A 12,905-nucleotide genomic window follows, 5' to 3' on the forward strand; every position below is an offset into this window, starting at 1 on the left:
CTGCAGTCCTTGCTCTTGTTGAAAATTATAGCTAATATTTCGACAAATGAACATTTTCACGGGATGAGGATAGTGTCCCGAAAATTTTATTTCCAATATATCGACTTACAAGTAAATATATATCATATATATATATATATGTCAAAGTTAAATTGTTCAGCATACTTTCACACAGTAAAATATTATCAACTGTCCTAAGTAAACTGATACATGCTATAATATCTGAAAAATTGAGTTAGCAGAAAAATTGATGCTGTGATGATATTATGCGCAACATTTAACATGAGTCATCCTTGTTAAAGCCTTCGCGAAACATTTTTCGTGCAAATGCATCGAAGTAGTAGGATTTTACACCCATATTATTTTGATGAAGGAATAAATTGTATTAATAAGCTTTTATAATAGTAGGAATGTCAAGAGTAGGCTCGTTTAAATGTGATGTGAAGCTTGATTTTCTACAGCGTGGGAGCATGCTCATTGAAGCAAGGTGATAGATATAAGATGGCGACTTTTGAAATTTGGGTGTCAGGAAGGTTAAAAAACTTGTTTGGGCAGAAAGGAATAAAAAAGAAGTGTTAAGTATGATTGCATGGAGGACGGAACCGTTTGGAGAAATTCAAAGAATGCAGGAAAGATGGATGCAGAGAGAGTGTGATGTGTAAGACTGTCAAAGAGGGGTAGAAGATGATTTTAGCATTGAAGAATAGTTTCATGTACCGTGTGGTCTCAGAATGTTCTTCGTTATGCGAAAGGGAATGTATAAATGCTCCTTCAGTGACCATTAAAAAAACAACCATTAGCGCAAGACTACCATCCTATAAGAGTTTGCGTTCGGGTGTCTTGGATATGGATTTTAAGATTCGACTATTTTCATTACTGGAGGGCTTGAGGATAAGCGTTATCAGCAAAGAGCATGCACTGGTATGCCAAATAATGCTTGACACATGTCCCATCTGCAGGACCGCAAATCAGTCGACATTTGCAGAAACGACGCCGCAGGTGGAGTCCTGAAGAGCCCTGCTCTACTGATCACAAGCGTGATGCGCATGCACTCCGAGGGGCCGAGTACGTGATGGGGGAGGTGTGCGTGGTCAGTCGAGTGGCATAACTGCGAAGCACTTGAGTGATTAGGTTAATGCGCTCGCCCAAACAGAAATGGAGTCATCGCTGTCAGTGGTCGTTAAGGGGAACGGACCACATTAATAAGGTAAATTAGCGAAATAAAACCCGAGGCGGGCTAACGCTTACCTGCGTTGGATCGAGAAAAATGAGAGAGGATGAGCCTGCGTAAAGCATATGGACCTGCACATACAAGCACTTACTTAAAAACAAGGAAAAATGATGTCCCATCCACGGAGCAGGTGAATGAGCAGAGGTCTACGAGGGTCTCTTTCGTGCTAACACGTGAAAGGTACCGGGGAAGTTGGTGGAACGTTTGTCCTTGATAAACGGGTAGCCATCATCATTTTTCCTCTTCCCGCTCAGAAACTTAGATTAAAGGAAAATCGTAGGCATTAAAGTTTTTGCACATAAACTTGAGCAGGTAGAAGAGTTCATCTATTTACAAAGTGTATGAGAAAGTGGTTGAAGCAGTGGGGGGGAAAATGGATCACTTTAGGCAAAGAAGCATTTTCAATGAGGTTGACCTTAGTTAAAGACATAAATAAAACACTAATAAAAACTTTATTTTGAATATAGTTTTCCATGGATAGGATATTTGATAATATTGGTGAAATAATAAGTTGACACAAATGGTAAAATTGGTGCACTATGCAGAAAGGTAAAAGCACTGCCAGTAAAGTGATAGTGAAAATTAGAGCTTAATTCAGAAATACAGGGTCGCACCCAAAAGTGGTAGGACTGATTTTTTTACAAGAATTTTATTGACGATATACTTACATCGACTTAATAATCTTCAAAGTATGCTCCATGAGCTGCTACACACTTAGTATAACGTTGCTCCCATTCCCCGTGCACCCGCTGGAAATTTTCTTTGGGGATACCGTTGATGACCCTCGTCGAAGCCTCTTGAACGGCCTTTATCGAGTCAAAATGTCGTCCCTTGAGCTGTCTTTTCATCAGGGGGAAGAATAAGAAATCCGTTGGTGCCAGATCGGGAGAATAGGGCGGGTGCGGCAATGTGGCAGTTCCGTATTTGGCCAGGGGATGTCTGACGACGAGCGCGCCAAGGCACGGCGCGTTGTCATGATGAAGCACCCAGCAGTTTGCGATGGCCGGTCGGACTCTTTTCACGCGTTCTCTAAGGCGGGTGAGCACCTGCACGTAAAAGTTCCTCACGAGACAGCAGTGTCCTCACTCTGTCCACATTTGTGTCGGTTCTTGCCGTCGACGGCCGTCCGGATGGTCGTCTTCAACGAGCTCCCTACCCTCTTTAAACAACTTGTGCCACTCAAATACTGTGGAATGGCTTAAGGCAGTGTCCCCATAAGCCTGCTTGATCATATCGAGGGTCTCAGTTGCCGTCTTCCCGAGTTTCGCGCAAAACTTCACGGAATAACGTTGCTCTAAATTCAGATTCATTTTGTTTTTCGACGCGGACAAAAAACTTGCTTCACTAAAACGGTGTCCTCACTCAACGACAGCCCGCAGGCGACTGAGTTTGGTGTTGGTTTATTGCTAAGAGCCCCCTCCACCTTACCATGCCAAAAAGACCCCCCTCCACCGCTCCGTTCGCGCTAGAGAAATTCAGGCCTACCACTTTTGGGTGCGACCCTGTACATAACTTAATTCAGAAATACTATAAATCAAAGAGGCAATTATCAAGTAAGAGAAATAATATATAAGTGTGGAGGAACTATAAGCCAAAGACATTCTACTAGCAAAGTTATGCATAGAAAAGGGTTAAGAAGTGCCTAAGTCTAGGCTTAGTTTGTAGCGAGAAGACATTAAAGGAATTGAACTCAGATATGACCGTGGGAGTAGATTAAATTCTCGCCAATCTATGCAAGGGTTTAAAAAAGTGAAAGAAAAGTTTTCAGGCATTTATTTCTATAAATATGAGGGAGAAAAATAACCGGAAGATTTCGTCTGATCACGGAGATTGTAGTCTTTAGAAGACTGTAATCTGATCTCGAAGAGGAAGGAATGGTGTTTCGAAAAACCTCGTTAAAAAATTATTTTGAAAAATGATTTGTAAGGCGCGGTAACACAGTTGTTGAAGAAAGACAATAGACGTAGATTGGAGGCTTTTGAAATTAGGCTACGCAGAAGGATGATAAATATGAAATGGAATTGGCCAGCTAGGTGAGGAGGCGAGGTTGCTGGGAATAATCTGAAGGAAGGGGGAGTGATGTTGACAGAGCGTTTTGATCGTCGATAGGAAGACTGTGATGCAGGGGAAAAGGCTAGATATGCGAGAAAGATGTTGGAAAATGATAATTATGTTAAACAAAATGAAGGGAGGAAAGAAGTTTGCAGGTTTGAATATGGGTTTATTTTAGAGCCAAATGTCACTTTGTGCATTATTGGTAGAGGCACAGAAATGAATCGTTGTACCCTTGAATAGTCCGTGTCCATCCAAAACCTACCTTTTACTGTGGAATATCAATTATAATTACTTAGCTCGTAGCATTCAGTTTTGTTCAGATTCTTTCACGTTTTTGTAACTTCTGCGATGTCATATGCTAATCGGGTCATGTCAAATGTCTTCGCCATTCAGCTTGATCGCTTTGATGACCGGTAGTTTGCTTCTTTTAGATACGACTGTGGGATGAATACTAATGCATTCATGCTTGGAGACACCAAACAAAATTATCTTCAAAAACACGCCTGGTGGCATGTAGGAGTAACGTTCTACTCAACATACATGCGTAATAAAAAGAGACGTTTTAGGCGTGATAAGGTGGAATATCATGATTATTTAAAAATAGCAATTTTCCGCAAAAATAAAGTTTAATGCGACCGGTTTTAAGCCGCACCGTGGGACACCCTCAACGAGACACCCCCCTCCATTCGGCCACGACGCGTTCTCCGGACTCCTAGGGTCTTTGCACCTTGTCTTCCCCAACCCTTTCCCCTCCCCCACTCACATAGTCACCCATGTTGCCTTCCACCTTTCCCCCCTCTTCCCCTCTTTTCCTCCACCCTCCCCTCACTTGCCTTTAATCATATATATATATATATATATATATATATATATATATATATATATATATATATACAAATATATAAAAACACAGATGTAGATTTTTAGAATATAGAGACACAAAGAAAGGACACTCACAATTTGTTATTTTACGTTTCGACAGCACGGCTGTCGTCTTCAGAATTATTCTGAAGACGACAGCCGTGCTGTCGAAACGTAAAATAACAAATTGTGAGTGTCCTTTCTTTGTGTCTCTATATTCTAAAAATCTACATCTGTGTTTTTATATATTTGTGTGTCGCCGAAGAGCGTTCCATTTCGAAGATATTTTATATATATATATATATATATATATATATATATATATATATATATATATATATATATATATATATATATATATATATATATATATATATATATGTATGTATATATATATACATATATATATACATACTGGACTCTGAGGTTTAACTGTCACCTGATGATGTCGTAACATTGAAACCGGTCGCATTAAACTTTAGTTTTGTGGAAAATTGCTATTTTTAATTAATACATGAGTAATTTGGAGGTTGTTTCATTCATCCTGTGCATTTTGAGAAGCGGAAGTATAGAGACGTGTTCTAGTGCTTTGTCAACGCGAGTTTAAGAGCGTACTGTTATCGAATTTTTAACTGTGGAGAAAGTGACCCCTACTGAGACTCATCGTCGTTTAAAGGCTATTAATGGTGACGATGCTGTTGATAGGTCTACTGTAAATCGATGGGTAGTTAAATTTCGCGGTATCGAGCCTGGAAAATTCATAATTGTTGATGAGTCTTCTTTTGACTGTATTTTGGGATGCTCACCGAGTTTATGTGACCGATTTTATGAAACGAGGGGCAACGGTAAATTCTCCTCAGTTGATAACTCCAACCACCTACAACGTCGAGTTTGTCTTGCTAAAGGCCGCAAGGTGCCAATAATTTGGTCCCATGACAACGCTCGTCCGCGCACCTCGCGCGCAACTGGAAAGGCTCTGCGAAACCTGAAATTTGAACCGATTCCACACCCTCCTTACTCCCCCAATCTTCTGCCTTCCGATTTCTAATCTTTTCTTTAACTCAAAAAACACCACAAGGGTAATAATTACACCTCGGACGAGAAGATGAAAGCAGCTTTCAAGTCCTGGATTCGAGAAAATCCGGAAGAGTTTCTCAGTGACAGAGTTAAACGTTGGGAGGAATGTGTCACATAGTAATGTAATGTGCTATAACGGTGTTTAAGTTTAAAAATATATGATTTTGAAACTTAAGAATTGTACTTTAATATTAAATTTGCCTGATCTTACTATTTGTTTTTTTGTGGTCTATGATCATGTGTATATTACTTTTCAGCCTACCCTCGTATATCTTGTCTGATATTTACTCTTCTGTCTGTCCAAAAAGTATCGCGAATTGTGAATTTCCGCGGGTTAAGTACATTTGATTTTCGATTTTTTTAGCGTTATGTTTGGCACTTATATATCTCCCTTATATCGAAAATTTCGGCCACTTGGAATGCTTCGTTGATTTTTGACGGCTGTTTTGTTGGGACGTGTTTGGCTTGTTTGTGATTTTTGTCTGTTCTAACAAATGGATCAAAGAGTCGGTATCAAATGTTGTGTTAAAAACGAAATTAATAGCGCGAACACATTCTGAATGTTGACTGTTGCATATAGAGAAGCTACCTGGGAACAAAGCAATGCTTATCGGTGGTACAAAATATTTTCAAAGGGCCGAGAAGATGTGAACGAAGAGGAGCGTGCCGGACGCCCGAGCACGTCAACATAAGACGAAAACATTGATTAAACGAACAAAATAGCATCGGCCAATCGTCGAATCACCGTCAGAGAAGTTGCTGAGGACCTAAACATATCAATTGGCTCGTGACATTAGATGTTTGCTAATCATTTGAGCATGACACGGGCCGCCGCGAAATTCCTACCAAAATTTCTCAATTTCGACCAAAAACAGCAACGCGTTAACAGTAATAATGACTCTATCCGCGACGACCCAAAGTTACTCCAGAGGGTCATAACTGGTGACGAATCATGCAATTATGGTTATGACGTGGGTACTAAAGCTCAATCATCCCTATTGAAGCTGCAGCACGAGCCAAGACCGAAAAAAGTGCGCCAAGTTCGGTCGAATGTGGAAGTTTTGCTTACATTTTTCTGCAATTGCAGTGGCGTGGTGCATGATGAGTTCTTGCCATAGGATGGAACGGTAAATATGGAATATTATCTGCAAGTTATGCGCAATTCACGTGAAGTAATTTACCACAAACGCCCGGATTTGTGGAAGAACAAATATCGGCTTTTGCACCATGACAATGCCCCTGCTCACACATCGTTGCTCGTGAGCGAATATTTGGCCAAAAACAACCCACCAATGATAGATACCGCAGCCACAGTATCCCCCAGACCTGGCCCCCAGTGACTTTTTCTAGTTCCTGGAACTGAAGAGGTCTATGAAAGGACGACGCAACGCTATGATAAACGAGGTAAAAACTGCATCGAAGGAGGAGCTGAACAAGATGACAAAAAATGATTTTTGAAGTGCTTCGAGGGTTGGAAAAACCCTTGGCACAAGTTTATAATATCTAATGAGGATTACTATGAAGGGGACAAAATAGATGTTCATGAATAAATAAACAATTTTTGAAAAAACACAAAACTCGTGATACTTTTTGAACAACCTCGTATATGTTGAATAATGCTGGCGAGAGGATGTATATTTCCCTTGCTTCAAATGTTGATTGATCAACGTTTAAATTCCCAATCATTTTTTGGTTATGATCTCTTCTTAAGGATTCCTTTTTGAAGATATCTCTTCCTTTCTATTGCAGTTCTCATCTCTTTCCACATCGTTAGTATTTCAATCCTAATATTGGCTTACTGCGATATTTAATTCTTCTCTATCTAGTGTTAATGTCCTCATCCCGATTCTTTTTCCGTTTTACGTCCTTCTTTATTTGTCCTATGTACCTGTCTATTGGTTTACTCACGGGATCTTTCCTTCAATTCTTTCTTTTCCTCTCTCCGTATGTCACTAAAATGTATCAATTGCTTATAGTTATGCCTTTCTCTTATTTTTTTGTTTGATCTTCCGTCACAATTTCGTATCTTATTACTCTTTTTGATATTTTATATTTTAATTGAATTATTGATCAATTAATTAAAATAGAGTCTTGGAATACACTGCAAATGAAAAATATCGTTTCCAAAATATATTTTCATATAACTAACGGAATGAGACTTGATTTGGTGGAATCACTTTACGTATATAAACAAGTAATTGATTATTAGTAGTTTTGAAAAACTTTTTATGTACGTTTCTACCGCTTTTGACAGTTGTCTTCCATCACCAAGTTACAGACAAATATTTTTGTTATCTCATATGCATGTGAAATAAGGATGTGCCAGGCATGGTATGGGAGTAGGGAAGATTTTTTTCAGTGATCCAACGGAGAAAGAAATGGTGAATGTGTTTTATTTGGATTGGTGATGGGATGTTGAAAACGGTGATAGAGCGTAGAAGATTAGGCAGGCGAGGAAGAGGTGAGAGAATAATAGGTCAATATGACGAAATGAAGACAGGACGGAAGTTTTCAAAATTGGAAACGTTTATTGCAATTTTCGTGTCAAGTTATATTTTATAAGAAGAGGCAAAGAAACTTATATTTTTACAGCCTGTGTCTATACAAAATCCATCTTAAACGGTGGAAAAGTATTAATAAAATAATAGTAAATATGATAGCATACATACCTGTATTTTCTTTGTAACTGGATCATGACGATAAAATTTCATTCCGATAGTACGGTAATTAAAAAGAGTGAAAAATAACTCCAAACCAAGTATCAGTTTGTGCATCGAAGTGTAATAAAACATAATATATAGTACCTTCCTATTTCTCTAGGTACTTTCCCTCTCTACATTTTTAGTGTGTTAGTTTTTAGTAATCCCTCTCCCCTGAAAAACTATTTTCACAGCTCGGTCATTTCTTGTTTTTTTGGCGTAACTCTCTCTTTACCCCATTCCATATTTCAATTCATCTACTACCGTTTTCAAATCCTCTAACATTATTTTTTATTCTTCTGGAATATTTCTCATAATTTCTTCTTGCTTATCTTAATCAAAATCCACTTCCTCCTTCCGTTGAATACTTGTCGATATATAACTGGATTACCACTATTATTGGATTTACCTTTATCTCGAAAAATAATATTATATCATCCGCTCAATATTCACCATTCCTCTGCCCGATATTTTTCTATATATTTCAATACTCCTCCTAGAGTATCTTTCCCACTTTTAAATCCGACAATAACAAGTTATCTTCAGTTACCTGTAGGAGTATACCTTTCTTTTCATCCGCGGCCATTTCACCAGGCATAGCATTTTTCCACAGGAGGAACTTTAATTTGCCAAACGTAATTTCAATGGACTTGTTGAAATAGAAATTCTTCCATCAGCTAACTGTTTTTTTAGGTAGTAAATTATGGTGTTACCGCTTCTCTTCAATTCAAACTAATTTCCAAAGCATTCTTTTTTTCTTAACCTCCCTTGATGAGGTAGTTGACTTTTACTAAGTTTTTAGCTGATTACATATAACCTAACTACATTTAGCTTAGTCTGTAAATACTTGTAAATACTGTAAATACCTGTAAGTTGTCTTCGTTAATGTAGTGAAAAGTTGATATTTATAATTTTAATAATTCATAATACGTCTTCAGTTATGTCAGTTTTATGTTGTCGTTACTGTATATTAGGAAAAATATTTATGTTATGCAACAAAGCTCAAGATAGAATCGAGGCCATTACCACTAAGGAAATTAATATAATTTATTAAAAAAATAGGGGCTCTATTTTGAATCTTCCAGAGATTAAATACATTTTGGAGGAAGAAGCCCCAATGGTGGCTTGGAGAAATAATAGAATCGGATATTCGCTGGTCCGATTAGAGTCAATAAATTGCCTTAGCTATCGAAAAAGAATCGTCGGGATTATAAAAGACGAAGGAGAAAATGTACACAGCCATCCTTTGGGTAAGAGAAACAATCGGATCTCTTGAAATCCTTACCCCAAAGCTTCTGGTGATCTTCCCACGCTATCCTCTTGGGCGACTGTTCTTGATTTTTCCATCGCCGTTCTTTTCTCTCAGGTTCCTCAACTACGTTAAATAGGCCCTACCCTCTTGTCTCTCTCCCCTATCCATCCTTATCAAAATCCCTACCACCACAGCTTCTTTTCTTTTCTAATTTAATTTTTAAGGGTCACCTCATGTTTTCTTCCTTTTTCATCCATCCAAACCAGGATGTGGGTTAGCGCACCGCACTCCTCCGAATCGCTCGTGTCTCCCTACATCATATTCTCGGTTTCCTCTCTTGTCTCCTTCCCAAGATCTCTTGTGCTCGCCGTTTTTTCCCCGGTTTGCGTCCGACTAATGTAGCTCCTTTTTATTTTTTCTTGTAACGATATAATTTTTAGGCCCCTTCTCTATCACTCATTCCGTATTCTATCTAACTTAGTTCCAACTCTCATATATTTCAACATTCTCATTCATATGCGTACATATGTTTGGTATGGCACTTTTGACTCATGTAAAGCTCTGCTCCAGTTTTCCCTTGAGGCTTTACCGTCATTCTCATGTCACTAATGACCCCTGGTAACTTTCTGACTTCCTCCACCCTTATCGTTATACTTCTGCCTTATGACGCTGTTTTCACCTCTTTTCCTCGTCACATTTTTAATTCAAACCCTTTCATCGTGCGTGGTGGTGTTTCTTTTACCAATGACTTTTCTCCATTCCTTCTCGCTGACACATTCCTCTTTCAGTGTTTGGTGACCTTACGGTAATCAGAATCCATTCCAACATTGATTCATATTTAGGTATATGTTGAGTAAAAAGATGACAGAATGTAGCCTCGTTACATTATCTAACCGATTTAGTTCATTAGAAGATAACTTATCAATCAGTTAACGAGCAAATATATTTGTTTCCATTTTGCCATATAAGTTAACATACGGTATATTTGATTAATTCCGACCTTGTACTTCTATCATTGCGTATGCCACGTCTGAAATGTATTTGTGGTAGTAAATGGGGTATAGAATTATCCACTAATCAGCAAAACGTAGAAAATATGTGTGTGGTTATAAGTAGCTATTGTAATTTAAAAAAATGTAATTTGTAATTGATGAATTGCAGTTTTGATACTCCGTGACGTTGATTCCTATGTATTGTTTTTAAATCTTTAAATTGTAAAGGTAAAAAATGTAAAAATTGTAAATTCTAACCGTCGTAATCAAATATGAATTTTCCTGAAAGTAATCACTCTCCATTTTAAATTTCATCACCATCTAATTGCCTTACTTACTCATTTGCACATGGTTTCCTATTTTCATTCCTTCTATAGCATTTTTATTTTTTCCACTGCATTCAGTCTTATTTTTCCGTCGTTCCCGAAAGATATCTGGTATCTAGACGTATTGGCCTTACATTTATTAAAATTCGTTGTTTAAAGAAATAAGATAAAGCCATTTACGTAAAATAAATATATATTATTTTGAAAAGGATCGATTTACATTTTTTTGTATGAATAATAATGTAATGATTTAAAATAACATTCTTTGAACCAATGCTTGATGGCGAAAATTTGAGTAAAAATTGCTTTAATCTTTTTTATTTGGCAAAATACATGAGAAATTTAATCTTTTAATTTTAATGAAACAATCAGCTATGAAAAACTAGGGACTTTCAACCATAACTGGTAATTTTTTGCCTTTCCTCTTCTTTTTTTGTGAGTTTATGTAACCTAAAACCTTTTCCAACGTTGCCTTTGCCTTTGAATTTCGCCTACGTTGATTCATTTCTCTAATAAAATTTGAAAGTTAAAGTATATCTTTTCCTGTACAACTAGAATAGATCGTTAAGCCAAAAGAATCTTAGATGAAGTCCAAGCTTTTGACAATGCAAACCTGTGTTGCTGTGCAATATTCACCAAACAAGAAGCCCTCAAATATTCCCTTGTCTCCACATAATAGTATATCGATCCGCTTTTAAAACGTAACAAATAATGGGCTCTCTTGTGTCGAACGCATTGAATTTTTAGGCCTTTCATTTTCCCTGTGGGAGATGAAAAAGAATTGTTGGTCACAATACTCCGATTCATACTCGCCACACTTCACAGTTGTCCCTCGTGATTTGGATGTCCATGAAAATGTACGAAATCGCCGTTCTGCATGTTTGAATCAAATATTTCTCGCTATTTTTCGCCATTTGATTAATATCCCCGCAAACTTTATTTACGTATTTAATTCAAATATAGCGATTCACACCATACTTGGATACAGCGATAAATGTACGTATTCAAAAATATTTGCGTTTAAATGTATTCCCCGATTTTTTTAAATTATAAGTAGCAGCATGGTGGGGAGAGCGGGTTTCAACGAACTGGTAGCTTCATCTAAGTTTCCGATAGTTGCGATTTTCTGGTAAGTAGAAGATAGGGTGGAACCCAATGATATCTGCGATGCAGGAACATACATTAATTTATACGCGAGTTAAGGCATTGTTCGGGTGAGATCTTCCCTCGCACATTCAAATCAAAATTCTTTTTTATCGCACTCGTATTATAACGATGAAATAACTTGCTCACCTTTATTGAAATCTTCCATCCACCTTGAAGAAAAGGGAATCATTTAATTTCGTCACAATATTTTGAACGTTATTTCCTAATTACGTTTTACAAGAAGCTGTTATTTTAATAGAGTTTGCGCAACTGGAATGCGATGAATCAAAAAAATTAAAATTGGCAAAAGAGAACGATCATTAATGATCATATGTGTGCATTGCGAGCTTTCACCTTAAATAAACTGATTTCCATATAACTTCATTTATTCTACCGTCTTCTTAACATCCGTAGTATAATTGTTTGTTTTCTTAAGCTTGTTTATTTCTTTTATTAATAATAAGAACAAAGCAAGCAACTCTATTAGTGTTCAAGTTAACCAAAAGCCAATTCCCCAGGTAGGTAGTGTGAAATTTCTCGGGCTATACCTCGATGCTTCATTGACATAGGAATTGCATATTAATAATCTGTCTAACAAGCTAAGTGCCAAATGCTTCTTAATTCGATCCTTAAGATCCTCGGTATCTCAAGATGTGCTGTTGACTTTGTGTTATGGGCAGTTTTATTCCCACTTAACATATGGTATCTTGTTCTGGGGTTCATCACCCATTCAGATTTTTTTAAATGCAAAAACGAGCAGTGAGGCTAATAACCAATTCCCATTATCTTGCCCCTTGTAAACCCATTTTTAGAAAGCTGGGTCTGTTACCTTTTTCTTGTGTATATATTTTATATGTATTATTGTATACTTACAATAATTTTACCAAATTTTATAAAAACATTGCTGTACACAGCCACTTCACAAGAAGCTCTAATGACCTTCATATCCCACATGTACGCACTACAAGTTCTTTGTGTAGTCCAAACGCAATGGGTTTAATACTTTACAATGTATTACCCAATGAGTTAAAGGGTATCCATAGTTTTTCCGTTTTTAAATCCAAAATTAAAGCAATGTTACTACAGAAAATGTATTACAAGGTTGTGGATTTCATTAATGATGGAGTGTAATATTGTTATAGTGTGCTCGCCATCTTCTATTCTACTCTTCTGACTTGTCTTATATCATGTACTTGATCCCTGGGCCAATAAAATTGTTATTATTATTTATTATTATTATCTGACCTTCAGAAAATACATTTTTGG

This window comes from Hetaerina americana, unplaced genomic scaffold (assembly GCF_022747635.1).
Source record: "Hetaerina americana unplaced genomic scaffold, ioHetAmer1.1.p SCAF_11, whole genome shotgun sequence".
Lineage (NCBI taxonomy): Eukaryota > Metazoa > Arthropoda > Insecta > Odonata > Calopterygidae > Hetaerina > Hetaerina americana.